This window comes from Bombus pyrosoma, linkage group LG14 (assembly GCF_014825855.1).
Source record: "Bombus pyrosoma isolate SC7728 linkage group LG14, ASM1482585v1, whole genome shotgun sequence".
Lineage (NCBI taxonomy): Eukaryota > Metazoa > Arthropoda > Insecta > Hymenoptera > Apidae > Bombus > Bombus pyrosoma.
In genome coordinates this window covers 4393146-4411837 of record NC_057783.1, presented here as the reverse complement: position 1 = coordinate 4411837, position 18692 = coordinate 4393146, and the positions used below count along the sequence as shown (strand labels likewise).

Below are 18692 nucleotides of genomic sequence, written 5' to 3'. Positions count from 1 at the left end.
CGACGATTATTAAGCGACTCGTGAGGCTTTCGTGAGGCGCAGCGTGCGTGAACGAACGCGCGCGCGTACAAACGGTCGTTAAAGCAATCGAGCCACGTGCTACGCGGCTCTCTCTTTTTTTCTCTCCCTGGTTCTCTCTTCCTCCCTCGGCGTGGCCGTTTCTAAAGGCACATTCATTAATGTCGCGTATAGCTGGTATCGTTTTACCCCTCCGGCGAGGCGCGGAATTTTTTTCCTCCATCTCTCCTTCTCCTTTCTTTTTTCATTTTAATCTAGCCTGCCTGCCCTCGGACGTATGGATTTTTCGGGCCACTGTTACGGACATACTACTTAGTGTCAACCGACCACCCCTCTTTCCGTACTCCTTTCTACGCGGCGCCCCCTTCTTTTCACGGAGTCGTGGGTCGACCAACCCCTTCCTCTCTTTCTCGCTCTACTGTTACTTATGGCGGCCGCGTTAAATTTAACGAGGGGAAACCTCTCCGTGGAATATTGGAGAACAATGATTTCCGAAATTATTGACCGAGCGGTCCGGTCGACTCGAGTTGGTTTTTTTCTTCAAAGCACACACACGCAACTGCGATATGGAAATACTTCTTAACGCCGATTCAAGTGCACTGGACTGTGTATGAATTATGAAACATCGAGGACTTTCAGTTTAATCCCTGTGCAGGCAATCAATGCTACACGGTCGTCAAACAAGTGCACGAGTGTGCATGGCTAAACGTAATATCCAAGAATATGTAAGATATGCAAAGTACAATGCTCGTTACAATATTTGATAAGTGAGACAAATCTTTGCCTATGTTACACTTAATTATCTTCAGAAAACTCTTGCATAAATCTTTAAAGTTAGTCACGCACTCGTTGATTACTAAAAATGAAATTTATACGAGATATTGTCGCTAGAAAATATCGAAGTTGTTGAAAGCAACGAATAGCTTTAGATCTTCAAGTATTTAATTAAATCAAGACTCATATTTCTTACATTTAAAATTTAGTAATTTAAAAGAAAAAGCCATGGCTTATACTAAACATTGTAAAAAGAAAGGGAGAGTACATCTATCAAACTACGCGTACCTATTAGCGCGATATTCGAAGGGGTTCGTCACACGCCCCTGGCGTTTAAAAATCCTGGCAAAGGATAAAGATTTTTCGTTTCAAAGGAAAGGCCACCCTTTTGCCGGTGTTTCCAGCGTTGCGAGGGTAAATTGAGTTCGAGCGAAAACACGCGTACTACTTATCGCCGCGACCCCCGAATTCACCCCCGGTTTCTACGCCGCCGCCCCAATCCGACTCTTACGTGGGACGCGCGTAAACTTTTCACGAAGGGTGAAGAGAGCGCGCGCGTAATATCGGCCATTCACGTGTGAGCGTATCCTCCTACCCCTTAGCACATATACACGCACACCCTGTCCCCCACCCTAGCTGCCAAAAATAAACAGAATCGAACCCTTTCTACAAATTCAAATAGCCAGAGGAGGGTGCCCTGTCTCCTCGCGCACCCCATTTGTTCGACTTTCGAAAAACTCGGCCTAGGAACCGCGTAAAAAGAAGGATAAAGACGAGGAAAGAAAATAGCCACGGATCGACGATCCGCTGTCAAAACACGAAATCCGATGCCCGATCGTTCGCCATCACCCCGATTTTTCATTCAACAAATTTCCCAAAGCGGCAATAGGAAAGGGGTGACGAAATGGATCGGTAATAAAATAGTATCCGCGGTGAAATATCGAGCGATCGATTGAACGCTGTTTACGGAAACACGATAGCGTTGAACCGAGTCAATTTTCCAGGGGTGATGACGTAAATGATTAATCAGCTTTGGGATAATTGGGGGAAGAGGCTGCGAATGAATACGTCTGTTTTTTTTTTTTTTTTTATTTCTATTGCTGTTATAGGTTTTAAGAGCAGTTTCTTGAGACAAAATCCTTTCCCATAATATTGCTAAACATAATCTTCCTTGTATGCGAAGATATCATAATTTACCTGCTATCTCCGTGTGAAAAGATATTTTTAATGAAACGTGTAATTTCTTTTTATTCCAATATTTATTACGATGATGTAGTTATATCAAAATTAATAAACGCTAGAAATATTTATATTATAAAATTCTAGGTCCTGCCAAAGATACATATTGGCGATTCACAGATGAAGGGCCAGGATTTCAGAGCCCTCGTTTTCCAAGAAAACTTTAAAAAACCATTATATCTTTGATTAAATCGCACAATCTCAGCGACGACACGCGAAACAGGGAAGTCAGGGGCAACATCCGAGTTGTCGGACTAATAGAATTACTTAAGATAATTGGGGGAATTAGTTAACGCAGCGGACCAAACGAGTTCCAGATTGGCTAAGCAACTGTCACGATGGAATTGCGAAATTATCTTTAAAGAAACACGTCCTTCCTGGTGAAGGAATTTAGTTTCACCGCGTTGAAAATAACTTCGCCCGTTCGATTATATTGCTGCTGGCTTGAAACGAAGATTCATGACAAATTATTAGAGCGTGTGCTCCAAAGTTCCACAAAGTCCCATAACGCGCATTGATTTACGAGATCGCGTGTCCGATAACTTTCGAATATTCCCCGAGAGCGAGTGGCTGTTAGCCTTAACAAGGCAGTTCGACGAGTGCGTAACGAGCGAGGACTATTATTAAGTGCACCGCCACGCTCTATCGATGCCCGGTGGCGTTTCTGTCTCCGTTCCGAACCACGACAGACTGGATCTACCCTTCCTCTGATCACCTTCTTCCGGAAAAACCTCATATTTTTAACCCTTTAAAGAGCCTCACCTCTTTCAACGACCAATGAATCAATTATTTACATCGCAGAACTTTTTCCTTTCATCTTGTCAATTAATAACATAATTTATAACGCTGCTAATATCTAGAACGAAATTAATAACTACTCGAAACTCAAGGAAGAGAAATTTAATTTAGTATCTAATTAGTAGTTTTTGTGTAATTATTTACGGCTAGACGGTGAATTGTTTTCAGAAAAATGTGAATTTGTATAAATATCAGTGACATAAAAATTTCACCAATATAATATCAGCTGCGTCCTGCAGAAGACCCATTTGCGAATGAATAGACGCAAAGAAAGAAGCGGCTGAACTATTTTTCGGAAATTAGATTTTAATCTGTAGGAATTACTCTAGAATCTATAGAGCTCTCAAGAGCAAAGTGTAACTATGATGTCTGAATAGCGAAGATATAGAGAATATTCGTGCATCAATGTGGATGAAGGGTGGCTGCGAGCGTAGATATATAGAAAGGGTGGTCGAGGGTTCTCGAGGGTGAACAGTGGTAAGAGAGAATTTTCAAAGAGCGCAGCGAATGTCTAACGAATTTTAAAGTGTGAGTAAAGAGCGAGTACTCGAAGAATTTGGCCAAGTATGTGTTTCTTACGACGCATTCAAGTACGTGTCCGTACGACGAATTTTCGTTTCTTGCAAAATGATGATAAATATTACGATTGATTTTGATAGGAGTTTGATTCGTGAGCTCTTTGATCATGGAGTTATTAAGTGAAATATGGAGTCGGGGAATTGATCAGACGACGGGCAAGCGTGGGAAAGCGAAATTGAAATTGGGGCTCTCGTTGACCTCTTCATTGCTCGGACTCGGTCTTCTTTCTTCTCGCTTTTTAACTCGATCTTCTTAACTCTTTAATTCATAATAAGTCGTTTCCTTCGACTTGCACTCCATTCATTGCATTCGAATGTTTCTGCTCCTGCTATGAAATATTCCGTCTGATTGTTACAAGTCAAAATCATTCGAACGATAACTCGATGACAATAGAATCTAAATATTCTTCCCTCTTCAACGTTTCACTTGTGCTTCATACGTGGTGATTTAACAATATGTATATATAACAATAAAATATTTCTGTTCTTATTGAAAACGTTTCTCTTAATTGTTGAAGACTTAAAAGCTCCTGAAAGCTATTTTCTTTAAATGGACAACTCGATGACGATCAAACTTTCTTAAGTGATTTCAATTCCTTTAACTTGTGAGTTCTATGCATTATAAGAATTCTAATAGTATTGTCAAATCCTTTTACTCTCAGAATGTTCCTCTACAATGTTAAATATTTAAATGATTCAAGACATTTCGCTTTAGACCTAAATCTTCTTAACTCTTTTCTGCTTAATGAATCATTTCCTTTGACTAGTGCTTCATATATGTAGATATGACAGGAAATCTAACAACGTTGTCTGATATCTCTGCTCAAATTAAAAATATTCCTTCTAATTGTTGAGAACATAAATGATTCCAAATATCTTTCCCTTAGATGCGACAATTCGTTGACGATAGGGTTCAGAGATTCGAGGCGTTTCTTTCTTCTTTCCCTTTTTTTCAACGATACAAATGCTACCCCGCCAGAGTGCCTTGTCCGTTCGGTTCGTCGATCGGCTATTTTTCAACCAGCCATTGGCAGCCCGGACGATTTCGAAAGACCGAGGGTCGGCGTCGGGGTAATTAAATTTAGAATATTTTTTAAATTTCTCCGATTCCACTCGAATGATTTGGCACGTGGTCGCTCTCTTGTCTCCGCCTCGTATAGAGAAGAAGAAGAAGAAAGAAGCAGTGAAACCATCAACGGATGGAGGGGAAAAAGCGCGAAGGGAAAACAGAGGATCGATTCTTCGCGAACCTCTTGCAAAACCTTGTTGAGCGCTGACAGTAGCGTAACCATCGATTTTGCAAACGGAATTTTCCCTAAACGAAACACCTGAACTACTTGCGCAATATCAAACCAACGAGCTAATAAAAGAATCATCTCACGCGACTTCGCGAATGACTCACTAACACCTACACGATTTGCACTATTTTCACGCGTTACTCTTCCTCCTATCTTCTGGCCAATTTCACAGACACGCACTAGTTTCATTAATTCGAAAGGAGCTCGTAGCAGAATCTCGTTTGTTGGAACGAAATTCTAATTAAAATTTCTATAGTTGTTGCGGTGGTCATTTTCTCGTATAAACTTTACAAGTTTAAAAGAGATAATACCATCGATTATTTGTGTAGATATTGAATTCACTTGTCTGAACGTAAACTCGTATTATGCGAATGATAAATGATATACGTATATAGTGAGAAAAATTGGTTCCATTAAATGGACTCCAATTCGTTATACGAATTCGATATTCCAAGAATACTGCGAATAACAGAGGATGATACAACCCTCAATCACGTCATATACCGCAAAAAGTCAGATCTACTTTCTGGATGATCGACTTTCAGTCGATAACATGATAAATTCTTTCCAATTCGATGATTGAGAGTTTATTTTGAAGTAAGAGGATCAATGAAGAATGCGGTGAACCTCGATTATGCAATGTATTGCAATAAAAAAGGAATTCTGGTTATAAGCTGGAAGAATCTTAGAACTAAGAACAATCTTTTCCTTTCGAAGATCGAAAACTCATTTTGATACAGTTATTGATATATTTCGTCATTCGTAACGAAATATTAATTAATATCCATTTAGCTAAATTCTGTTCGAATGGAATCCATATATTGGACTTTCTATTGCATGACTAAAAAATAAGAATGATAAAGAAACCCGATGAATCACTATTATACGAACTCCAGCTGCAAGAACCTTCGCCTCCGGACAAGTTCAGAGAAATGGAATTCCTATCATAATTTAATTCCAAGTTGCTGTGGATAATATTCCCTGAAATCGAAATTTCCTCGGGGAGAACGATGTGTCGAACGATTCGACTGCGGTTGTTTCCCGTGCCCCCTGCAAGACCCCTCTGTCACGGCCCTGACCCTCCGGAGTTCTCCGGCCGTTTTAGTTCTTGGCCTAGGGCTAAAACAATCGGCGCGGTTCGTGGTCTTGGTCTCGGTCCTCTTGCTCGGTCGTTTCCACCGACGGTGCGACGTTCTCTTCTTTTTTCTCGCTTTTCGCCAAGCGCGAAATAACAGAGAAGGCGGGCAGAGGAGGACGGGACGAGTCGGCGGCCGTGCAAGCGAGAGAGGAAGAGGCGGCGGAGGGCCAGCTTCAACAGCTAACTCGAATTACTAAAGCGCCGAAGAGCAACGGCTTTAAGCGACTTATGGCGAACCGAGAGGAACGACGCGGGATAAAGCCGGGAAGAAAGCTCGATTTATTAACGACACGACGCGACGCCACGCTCTCTCGCTCTCTGTGATTTTCTCGACCGGCGAGGAAATTGATTTACGGGGTTACTTCCCCGAATCATCGTACCACCGGCCGGAAATTCGGCCAAGTTATGGACAACGAAGGTATGCGACCGTCGAGAGAACGTGGTTTTTTCGTTCTTTGATGGAACGACCATCGAGATAACGTAGTTGTTTTCGTTCTTCGATCGAACGGCCACTACTTAGAGAAGGAAAACTCGAGCGTAATGGATACTAATAACGCGATGAATTATTAATCCGTATACTATTAAGGTCTGTATCTTTTAATTACGGATGTTTCCCGTTTCTTCTTGCGTGAATCCTCGCCATCAACGTGATTCCATTGCGGAATATGATTTGGAGAGGGAGAGGAAATGAACTGCTCGAGATAAGAATTGGTAATTGATTGCAGATCAAAGAGATTTTTATGTGATCGGTGGTGTAAAGGAACATATTGAAACAGATTTTTGATAGTCTGTTGAACAGTTGAGATTGGAAATGATTTTCTACTGGAGAAATTAGAAAGAGAAAAATTCTAAATTAACTAGTAACAAGGGCATTATTTTTTAAATAGATGATGACAGAGTTTATGTATCTATTCAGAGCAAACAAGAGATTCTAGAGCTTGAATAGAATTCTGAATCACATCTGATATATCTATTTATTAGTCATAGACCATCGTTTGATCTATGATATATTTCAATCTTCAATACGTTGAATGCATTAGAAACGTGCAGAAATTGCTTCAAATAATTCATGGACAAAAGAACGAGTCCCTTAAGAAAACGATCATGAAGCTACCTAATAAATAACAAAGAAACAATGCATACACTTCAATAAATTACCAACTTCGTAAAGATTTAAATTCCTTTAAATTCATTCTAAATTTCGCTACGAACTTTTCAGACAAACCGATACGAAGAATTTCATTTGATGGATAAAAATCTTGCATACCAAGTGTGGTGTTCAGAGAAGAACCGCGAAGTTCGAACACAGTAGAAAGCAAATGAAAATTCACGTAGTGAATAAAAAAGTTCCATAGCAAGCACAGTAATCAGAAAAGAATCATGAATTTCAAGTACGTGGTTCATGTATGGTACACGAAATTGTTTCTTGGTAGCTGGCCTGTCATCGCGTGCTTAAAATGAACGAAATGGCCCATTACTGGGTCTGGTACAGTGAATAAAGAACGAAGGTATACCGAGTAATCCAGTAAAACGCAGAAAAACACTTTCTCAACGGAGTTTGCCCCTTTTCTTCCAAGAGCGGCTCGCGATCTTCCGACCCCTTTTCCTCCCGTTTCGCGATTATATTCTCGAAATAGTCAACCGGATGCCGGCCGACAGCTCGCGGATATTCCGTATATTTCTGGCTACCCTTTTTCCAACGAAAACGAAGAAAACCGACTGGGTCGATTCTGAAAGAAACAATCCCTTTTTCTTCTCGTTTGAAAATACACGTAAACAATATTGATGGGAAAATGTGTGGAAAAAGAAGAAATGGAATGAGAGTTTGGAAAAGAATCTGTACGAGTTTTATTTGCAGAAGAATCATGGATTGAAAGATTCGATCGGCACACCGTGTAATTTTCTTCTCTCGATTCCAGTTCCAAGCTGATCCATGACGATGGACTCATGGCTACTGGATGTCTTCATACGGACACGCGATTCATCTGCTCGGTTCATTAAAGAGATACAACGAAAACGAAGACAAACCATGAAATCAGAGTAGAAAATTGAGGAAATGATTAAACAAAATTACGAGCGGCGTATTCAATATGCTTTCGTTTTGTGTTTTTTAATGTGCTAATTGAACGAATGTAGAATTCTGCTTGAAGATTGCAAATTGAAATCCCAGAACCCGTAGGTGTACCCCGAGACTTCACGTTTTATGCGGTTTAACGTGTGCAAAACTGTTCGAAGGGTTTCGGATTAAGCGCTTTCCGCGTGGCTGGACGAGCATGGCGTCTGAATTACTTCGTGAAAATCGATAATACACTCCTCTCCATAATGCTGTCGGCGTACGGCAGCTGTTAAAGTGTTTGACAAATCGCCCCTTTGTACGAATCCACCCATATCGGTTCAAAACAGCTTGGTGTATCGAACCTCGATTTCTACTTTCCACTATAACAAAAAAATCGCATTTTAAACAGAAAGAATCGAAAGGGATGATACTTTCTTTGCGAAATACAGAGCGATTCTCGGTCAAAAGATTTCACAGTACAAAGGGAAAGCTCCAATATAAATGACATTTATTTGAACGAATCTGTACTGTCCGATTAGATGGACTTTTACAGGCTGAATCTACTTGTTTGCGTGTGAATTTCTAATATAAGAAGAAAAATCATAAACAGTAGGAGGATCATTTCCAGTATATGATCTCCAATTACATAAACTATCCGTTCTTTCAAAAGTCCATATAGACAGAATTCAAGTGTAGTGTCTTCGACAGCATTTACCAACAGATAAGTACTTTTGCGTAATGTCTATGGTATCAACGAATGCGAGGCCATCGTTAAATGATTTTTCCATCGTATTAAGAACACATTGGCACAATATTATGAAGTTCACTATAATGTCATCATTTTTCGAAGATTATAGTACTTTTCATGCACGCAAGGATCGTTAAACTATCATACAGTTTCATACGTAGAACATAAGAATAATTTCAAGTGCCAGTACGCTAAATAAATTGATATGGACATATTTGCCCATTAATAAATTGTTCGGGTAAATGATTATTTAATATCAGACCTACTTAGTCATACAATTATATCATTTGTGGATCTTGGAAATGGGCGTCCAAGCAGGATCCCACGCGTTACGAAACCGCCTGCATAACAATCGACCTGGGATCGTTGGAGTTCCAACGAAAACGCTGAGGGATTCGCGAACAGGGACGGGGCAGAGAGAGAAGGATCGTTTTGCTCGAAACCGGAATATTTCTTCTCCCTTTCCGGTGATTCTGGAATCCGAGACGGACGCTGGCCGCGCGCGCGTTCTTTTTCTCGTTGTCCGGCGTTCCCTTTTTCCTGACGGGATTCGACGGGTCTTACGGGGCCTGGCCGCGGGGAAAAAAGGGCCCCGGCTAATTAATAGAGCCGGATTGAGGAGCCAACCGACGCGGAGGATCGACGACTCTCAGGCCCGTACGAAAAATAAAATGCGCCCCCTCCCCCTCTCGAGTAAATTAACAGAGTGGAGAGCGAGCTGCCGCGAGCTAATTAATAGAGCAGCCAAACGAGAGAAAAGAAGGGAGATGCCAGGAAGCAAGAGAAGGATATAGTTGGACCATGGGGTATCTCTGGTCTTCTCGTTCCTCTCTTGTCTATCTCTTTCGTTTTCGCCCCTTTTTTGCGCACGAGCAACCATCCAAAGGATCGCGGTCCTTCGACGATGGTCTTGTTTCCCTGGGCCACGTTCGAGAGCATGCTGGCTCGCCTTTTATGAATCGATTCGATTTATATTCCCGCGCGTATAAATATTTAAGTATGTAATTAAACGGCTCCTCTGGCTCGACCGCGGCCGTTGAAAACGCGCTGTAAAAGGAGAAACGCGAACGTAATGATACGTCTGTCGATCGATTACGAATGGAAATCTCGCGCCAATTCCTAGGCATCCGCAGAGTGAATAATCGTGAATAATTTTCAGCCGCGCACGGTGGTTCGCTCCCCGTTAAGACGGATTCGATGTTTCTTCTCGATACAGTCGATTATCGTGCCTGCGAACTATCATGCTTATCGCAGCAACGTGAAATTCCCCTCATTTGATGGTCTTTCGTCCGCTCGAGAATAACTTGAGGAAGAGAAGTAGCGAAGGTAAGAAAGATGTTGGGCTGTTTGGAAAATTTGTAAGAAAAATTTCAAGACAATTTACGAGAGTTCAAAACAATCGGAGAATCACCATTATGAAGAATACTGGTGCACCATTCGAGAGAAGAAAAGCGGAGTTCTGCTAAACATGATAGAACGACATACCATTTGTATGATACTATGATAAGGACTGACTTTAAGACGATTATTTGAAGAAATGTATAGACAAAAGAAACGAATGCGAAAATCGCAGTGATATGGAAGAGGATTCACAAAATCAATATTTCACTGAATAATATATAGTCTCTTTCGATGTCTTCCTACTAATCAAGCTGTTCTTCACTTCTTCAAAGAATCATTTGTCTTTCTCAATACGAATTCCTCTAAGCAGTTAATGCAAGCTTTCGAGTCTTACAACTATTCTAACTTCTCACCTCTGAAAAATTTGATAAAAGCAAGACTACGCTATAGTTGAACGTTCCAACAAATGTCGTCTTATTGAGAACCGAAACGATACTTCTTCCAAACTTAATATTTAAATACTTGACAGAGAAACTCATGATTGGGCACTATGAATTTTTATGCATTTGAAGGTACAAGATCGCACATAATGCACACAATATGAAAAAATAATATATAAAATATTCGAAGTATAATGTTTTCTGTAATATCTGGTAGGTGAAACAATTTTCTACCGAGTCTGTACCTTCGCTGTCAAGAATATCAATTGTATACTCTCAAAAGCATGAATCTGCATAAAAATCCGCAATCTGTACGTGACAAATTTCTTGCAATTCTACCAAATGAAGAATTCTACCAAAACCTATCCTGACGTAGGATATATTAACTATTGAACGCTATACAAGCTTTCCGAGCAACCTAATAGTTTTATTTCTTTGCTTCTCCGTTCCTTCGCTATAATTAACGCGAGAGCAGACCAGGGAGGCGAGCGGTGGTTGAGAGTAACAGGGGCTAAGATATCTGGCAATAAAAGTGGCGAGTTCGAAAAGGGAATTGCGAAAGCAAGTGCGAATGCCGCAATGTTAGTTGGCCGCTTGATTGGCCCCGATCGCCTTTGTATCGGGAAACAAACGATTGGCAATCGCATGCCGTCCTCGAAACTCAGGAATCCATCGTTGCTCGATCAAACGATACTTCGGCCCCTTCACGCCTTCTTCTAACCCCCTTCTACGATCAAGCGTATTTCAGATCATGTGCAACACGCCCCTCTGCCCCGTTTCATCCACATCATGCTTCGTTTCGGTTTTGCCCGTCCTCGTTTTTTCCTGGCCGACGTTTCGCGATTTTTCGGCCGCCAAGAATACACGACTTTATCTCACCGCGCAGTCGATTAACTAATCGATCCTTCTAATTTCGAGCTGTCGCGAACCTTGAAACCAGTATCTCCGATCGAGTTTTTTTAGCCTCAGCCAGTGGAAACTCATTATACGATTTCAATACAACGTCGCGTTATTTTTAATAGTATTCTGTTATATTTTTATAATAAAAGAATCTAATTCTATCGATAATATATAGCGTGCGAGCCGGTCAAATTGTCCAAGTGGTTACAAGCGGGTACAAGTCGCTTTTTGAAATTCTTAAAACGTTAGCGAGCTTTGATCGATGCTGATTTCATCGATCTTCTTTAGTTTTTGCTTTATGCAATTAACTGATTAGACAAATAAGCGGCTCGTATACATCATCATTACTTATTCTTGTTAATGGCTGATTAAGAATTAAATTTCATCATAGATGCGTAACTATTATCCGCGATTTCAGCTATCCATGAAGAACTGTGCAACCTATGCCGCGGATTTAATTTGATTCGGCCGTATTGCAGAAAGTCCCAACGGGCGGACATAGCCGAATGAAATAGCGGGATGATCCGCGCGCGGAATTTCCAACCGGATCCGTTTTTACGAGAAGTGAAAGAGGGGGTGGGTGGAGCGCCACCAGTGCGGCATTTTGCGGAAAAATGTGTTTCTTTTGGCGGTATGCCCGATAGCATCGATGGGCCAAAAGCTAGTAAGGGGATCAGCGGACACCGCGCGCTGAAAGAACGGAACGAGGAGGATCCTCGCGGTCGCGGCGCAGGAGAATGAGGAGAGGAAAGAGGACACGGGGGAGGATGGAGAAGAGCGAAAAATTAGGGACGGCATTCCGTTTGTGTACCGATGCATTTCGGTGACCGTTCAGCGGCCGTGGACGTTCCTTTTAATGCGATCGCGATTCCGCGAGCAGTAAGAAATTAATAAAAAGTTGAGGAACGATAAATTAGGCCGGCGACGAGACGGCGCGAGAAGCGGCTGACGAGGGGAGGGAACACGGACGCCGCGGAAAGAATACCGGTGAACGAGAAGGGGACCGACCAGGCCAGTCAGGGCGATAATAAATTTCAAATATAAATAATAAAATTTCCAATCTGCCTGGCTTTCGAGCAGTTTTTTCCCAGGGGACCGACTATGCATCTAACTCGACCGCATTGTTTCGCTTCCACAGTGAAATTCGCTGTTCTACCCTCGCTAAGTTTGTCCCTTCTCCGAATTCTTTTTACTTCGCTGACAATGAACGAAACACGTCTGAGATTTTCGGCGAGAGTTTCATTAATTCGCTCCACTTCGCTTTTTTTTTGCCACCAAGGCTATGAACACACAGATAAGCGGTTAGTAACAATATTGGCATGCGGAGCATTGGCATTGGCTGTGCCATCACTTGCTTCGCCGCTTACCGCTCTGCATGTTCACGTTCTAAGAGAGTACGAAGATTTAAATAAAATTATAGGTAAATTATAAATTTGTTGAACACAGGGGCTGTCCACGTTTTGCGATATACCAAGTGCATTTGAATTTACGATCTCCTGTGGCTGGCGAGATCAAAAGGGTCTTTAATTATTTTTTATCGCGCCGCATCCACCTCGGGGCCAACCGAGTCAAAGATCTTGAACGCGGTCCTCCTCAAACAGTCGCAAGGAATTTCAATCAGTCCCAGACGGTTCACGAGTGTTAGCGAAATTAGAAACACAATCGGTCCGAGGGCCGAGGTAAAAGGGAGAGAAAAAAGGGTTGGAAAAAAGAGAAGGAGAATAAAAAAAGTAGAGGAACGACGCCCATGTCGTAAGAGTTTAATGTTTATGCATGGGCTGCGAAACGAGCCGAGCCGAAGAATAATGCATCTGTAACCAATTATGCGGAGAGGGGCCGGCGCGAGAGAGCCAGGCGAGAAGGAAACCAGCGACAAGAAATCGCCGGTATCTACTTGTCAAATATTTACTTAACCGTTAATTCGCTGAATTTCAACCCCCTTTTTCGAGTAATGGCTGGCGCCCGTAGATATTTCTCAGAGATGTTTTTAATCAGCCATGAAATTCGCTTCCATGTTCGGAGGTGTCCTTGTTAAATATCGGGCTGCTTAAGCAATCATTTCTTGACCGTCTTGTATATTAATCTTTCATTTTGTAATATTGAAATTAGAATATTTTCTGTACTAATTATTTTTTGGCACAAATAGTGTAATATATTATCATATAAATTGCTGTACCTGTTATACTTTTTATACAACACTTCTTGAACATTTTAATGTTGAAATAACATTGGTTATTTTGATATACATAATTTAATATCGTTTTATAGGAATTGCAAGTTGCAGAAACATTGCCATAAAACCGGGATCATTTTTTGGAATATATGTAGTACGAAATAGCTTTTATTAATAGGAGGAAAATGGTATTTCCTTGGTCACTTCAATTTTGTCGTTAAGGATAAAAATAATTCTATACTACAGAGAACGTATACGTCAGCTTTTGGTTTATCCAATACTTGGGAACTTATACGTACTTTTAGAATACAAGATACTAGTACAGCATATGTGAAAAATATATGATACTATTTAAAAAATGAAACTTAACCTTCGCATGTTCCTTGCACGTCCACCTATACTAAACTAACATCGAATTATCCCTGTCAATACAATTCTACGTCAACTCATCTCATATGTGAAACATTCCTTTCAAACACTAAATAATTTACGAATTATTTGTCACCGTATACACATAAACCAATCTATAAATAAACTTGCATGTCAGAAAGGAGAAGATTACCGAAAATCCGACTAGTCATTCACATTTCATCCCAGAACTACATTCTTCCGGAGCGAGCTGCTTTTGGGACTGGTGTAATTCCTTAAAAATGCAGCTCCTCAAATAAAAGGAAGCGAGAGTGGTCCCCTAAATCCGTTTTCACGGCAACCGCATAAGTCAGGAACGATTTTTCTCAAAGCCTGGCTGCTCTCTTGGCGACTGCGTTATGACATATATATGGTCCTTAAAGGGGGGCCCATTGGTGGGGGTGGTGGAACGTCGGGGAACGATGGTAGGGGGAAACGACTATGGAGAAAGAAAGAAAGAGAAATAAGGCCCCGAAGGGTCCGTGGCTCCGAGTATATGCAGAGAACGCGGTGCACCAGTTATTTATTGTAGCTCCCGTTTATGCTTTATTTGTTATTTGCCTGGTCGGCTGGCTCGGCTTGACTGCCAGCCCACGTAGGTGTACGAGAACCTCTACGAGGGTACCTTATCTACCTTCCAGACATGCGTTACACAGCCGTTCGTTCGCCGAGATGAGCCAGATTCGCATAATTGGCCGCTTAATACGGTGCATTTTTATCCCGGTCGACGAACGTGCAACCCCGCCGATCGAATAGAATTTTTTCCTCCTCCTTCTCCTCCGTGTGTGCACGATGATTAAATCCTTCGCGGGTCTGATTTGTTAATCACCGTAACACGAAAGTTAATGAGATTTTCTTGGAAAGCGGACAGATATACGATGTGGAACACGATTTTCATTTTTCTCGCGTGTCTAGCTACTTATACACTTTGATAACGAGTAAAATCGTGCATCGATTGAAAACTCTCATCTGGATTAATAGAATTTTATGTCGTGTCGAGAATCGATATTTGAAACGTGAGTACTCTACACGAACTACGTAACACGATCGTAAAGAACAGTAAAGTGGCACGAAGTTGTTCAATTAATGCTTATCGCTCACTAACTGTACGTAACCGGGACAATTTTCGGCGGATGTTCGGTATATTAATGCAACAGAAGGATGCACGGGATAAGTCGGGGATCTGTTAATTAAATTGTATTTGATACGAATTAATGACCGCGCGTATCATCGTGCCTGTTAAACCATCCGTCGTAAATGATTGTCGAACAGGTGCAGCACGGCAGACGTGGTTCACGGATGTCGGCGGTAATTGTTCCAGTCGTAAATTGCTTGTAATTGTTTAAAGCCCGTCCGTGGCATTCTACGTAACGCGTGTTCGCTGAAATTTCGATGCGGACCGTAATCGAAGACTGGCGAGCCGAGGGCCAGCGGGTCGCGGATAATCAATTAAGCTTCGTTTGTACATCCAGGGAATGGTAGTCGTATATAAACGTGGAACAATTGCTTACAGAGCGAGGGATCTTCGAATCCCTCGTAATATCTTGTCATCGTTGACTACATGATAATGATCAAGATAACGAAACTACATGCACTGACAGCGACTTGATATCTCGCAAACTTTTCGATCGCATTTGTAACGCTTTTACCTTCATGAACGATGTATAAATATAATAAAGACTATGAACAAGAAAAATGATAAGCGATCGTACTCATGTTACCAAAATTATCCCTTTATTTGCTTGTGATATTAAATACGTATCTTTGCATTTAAAAAACGATTTTTTACCTGATCGTTATCAAAATTTCACAGACTCGTCACCTGTTTTTAAGAAATTTTAGTTCGCGGACGAGTTGTCCGCAATCAGGAAATTAACGAAAATGAACTCACATCATACTAGACATTTAAGATCGTCATTGAATCATTGAGAACGACAATTTGATGTATCTCGAATCGCGCTCCTCGTTTCTTCATTCTATTGCACATTAGAATTACCAGCTCATGGAGTACACGATTGATATCGCATTCTCAATACTCAAATGACTTACTTCGAGATAAGTAAATCTCTTCGCGAGAAGGTGACATAAATAATCGTATTCTAAGGTAAATTTAAAGAAACGGTGTTTGTTCGAGAACGTCGTTGGAGAGGAAACGACGGAAGCGGTAAACTATCGTGGCGACTGCACCGACGCGCTGCACACACGCTCGCCGATGGTTAAGTCATCTGTGGCGTAAACGGCGCTCTGAAGAGCGCACGTAAATGCAAGGTGGTGGGTAACGTGAACGTGGAACAACGTGGTGAAGAGAAGTCGCGGAGAGTCCAGAGAGGTAGGAACCGAGATGGATAGGAGGGCGAAGGAAAGCACTTCCCTCGTTCGAAGGAGACTCTAAAAGATGGTCCAGCGATGAGACATTGTAACACGAGGGGCAAGAAGAGGGCCGGGAAGGGGAGGGGAGGGGAGGGGAGGGGAGGGGAGGGGGAGAGGGGCCGAAGACACCGCGAGAAAGAGAGAATAATGCGTTAAAGCAGCAAGCAGCAACTACTCTAATTGGCCACTTTGTCCATTTATTCGATTTATTTAAATTATGGGACAATTGACAGTAGGCATTCTATTTTTTAAATCTCCCCGGCCAACCGGTTGATTGGGCGAGATTGGCGTGAGACACTGGCCCCACAGATTCCCCAGTTGTGGGCTTAATCAGCTTTGATTGCTGCCCTCTCTCTCTCTTTCCCTCTTTCTCCTTCTGCGCCGCCGCTCTCCCTCGCTCTTTCCTTCTTTCTCTTCTGGCCATCTGTCGCACCGTCTCTGTCCCGCCGACTCATATTCTTTCTCCCTCTCCCCTTTTTTTCCTTTCTCGTTGCGGGGCGAGTACAACGACGAACCCGAGCGAACAACGCACAATTTTATTTTATTCGGTTTGAACCGCGGATCTCGCGACGAGCTTAATATCGTCCGGGAGCGCGAGAGACGTTGATTGGCCGATCCGAAATTGTGGGAATGTGTCTCTGGATAACAGAGACACCGAGCGAGGCCGCCCACTCTTCTCTTTCTCTCTCTCTCTCTCTCTCTCTCCCTCACACATACACACACCCCTCCCCCTTCTTCGGCCCTCCTTTGTCAAACGATTACCATAATTTCCGCTGTCAGTTCTGATTCGTTTCTTCGTTTTCAACTGAAAACCTCGTCGTCGAGCGCGCGACTCGACGCCCGAGTGCAGACATCGAACCGTGTGAGCATAAGCGAAAGAGAAATAGGCGACAAGGAATCCGCGCATTGCTAATAAAACGAAGGAATCAACGAGACACAACGCAATAGGTAGACAGACGTTGAAGCTGGCGTATTTATAAACGAGTATCGACGGGGATTACGTAACGTCTCGATCCTATCCCCGCGATGTCCTATAATTAATGAAATTCTCATCGAGTCACTGACTTCTCGATTCTATAGCCAATCGATCGTGGTGCTTCGTGGCCGATCTAAAATTAACTCGTGTCGTTAGAACGTCACTGGGACCTCTTTTGCTAGGGACTTTTTCGTCTCGTTGCATGCAGCTCGTTTAGGAATCTCTTTGCTCCAACATCTGACGTAACCTTTCTTCTAGAAACATTCTTATTCATCGAGGAATAGTCTAACTATATATCCTAGGTAATCGCGACAATACATCGCACCATTAGTCTTCCTCTAAATCTAAAACTCTGATTAAAAGTCGACAAAATCGCCGTGATATCCTCATTTTATCTATCATCAATAATCAAATTTACAGACAAATTTAAACAATTACCCACTTATCGTAAGTAACGACGACAGGATCAATCGTATCATCTAAGGAAAATTTCTCTGATAAAATGGCACCCTGCTAAAAATCGACGGAATATCGATCGAAATTTGTAAAATCCTCATCATCCAAGAATAACCTAACTGTACATTGTAAGTAAACGCGGCACGATCTATCGTATCGTTTAAGGAAAATCTTTAACGATAAAAGGGCGATAAGATGCCTCGTTAAGAATCGACAGAATTTTTCTAAAATCCTCATCATCCCTATTGTCAATGACTATAACGATGTTTCTTCATCGATATGTGACATAATTTTTCTGAATGGAGTATATTAGGGTGGTGGGTGTGTATGGGGGACCTGCATGAATCCGTTTCCACGCACGGTCTTCCTCTCTTTCCCGATCGTCCGCGGCCACGCAAACCCCCTTCAGCCCCCTCGTGGGACCCACTTGCGCTCATCCCATTTCCTTGATAATTCCCATAATGCTGTGGGCGGATATTCCAATAAAGGGGGAAGAGCCCCAGGCCACAAAACGCTGAAAGCATGGGACACGACTCGTTTCGTCAGGTTGCACACGATTTACGAGCCTGCACCGATTCAATCGAATAAATAGAAGGCGAGACGCGTGTGCGTCCTTCGTTTACAGACGAGATTCACGGACCGGTCACGTGGCCGTGGGAATTGATAATTGGTCCAGGGATACGGGACCATCGTGTCCAGGACGATTTGAACGATTTCGGAAAAACACAATGTGATTCAAAATCTTGGAAATCGTGATTCGGTACAACGTAGGAAACGAACTTCTGATACAGTTTCTATGATCGAAGAGCTCATGACAAGAACAACCCTGTTTGACTTCATCCATGAGAGCAAAAGAATTTCTCTTCAATACATTTCAATGGGAAAATTTTTGTTAATAATTTCCAATGTATCTGTAATTGTATCTAATTATAACAAAGAGGTGAAGTTGTCAATCTCGTAATGTCAATTCTACCATGTTGA

The 18692-nt window shown here is 42.1% G+C and overlaps 1 protein-coding gene across 7 annotated transcripts in view; it reads right to left on the bottom strand.

The window, feature by feature from the left end:
- The window catches only part of LOC122575053, a 277691-nt gene that overhangs the window by 16559 nt on the left and 242440 nt on the right, over positions 1-18692 (bottom strand). The gene's annotated exons all lie outside the window — the stretch shown is intronic.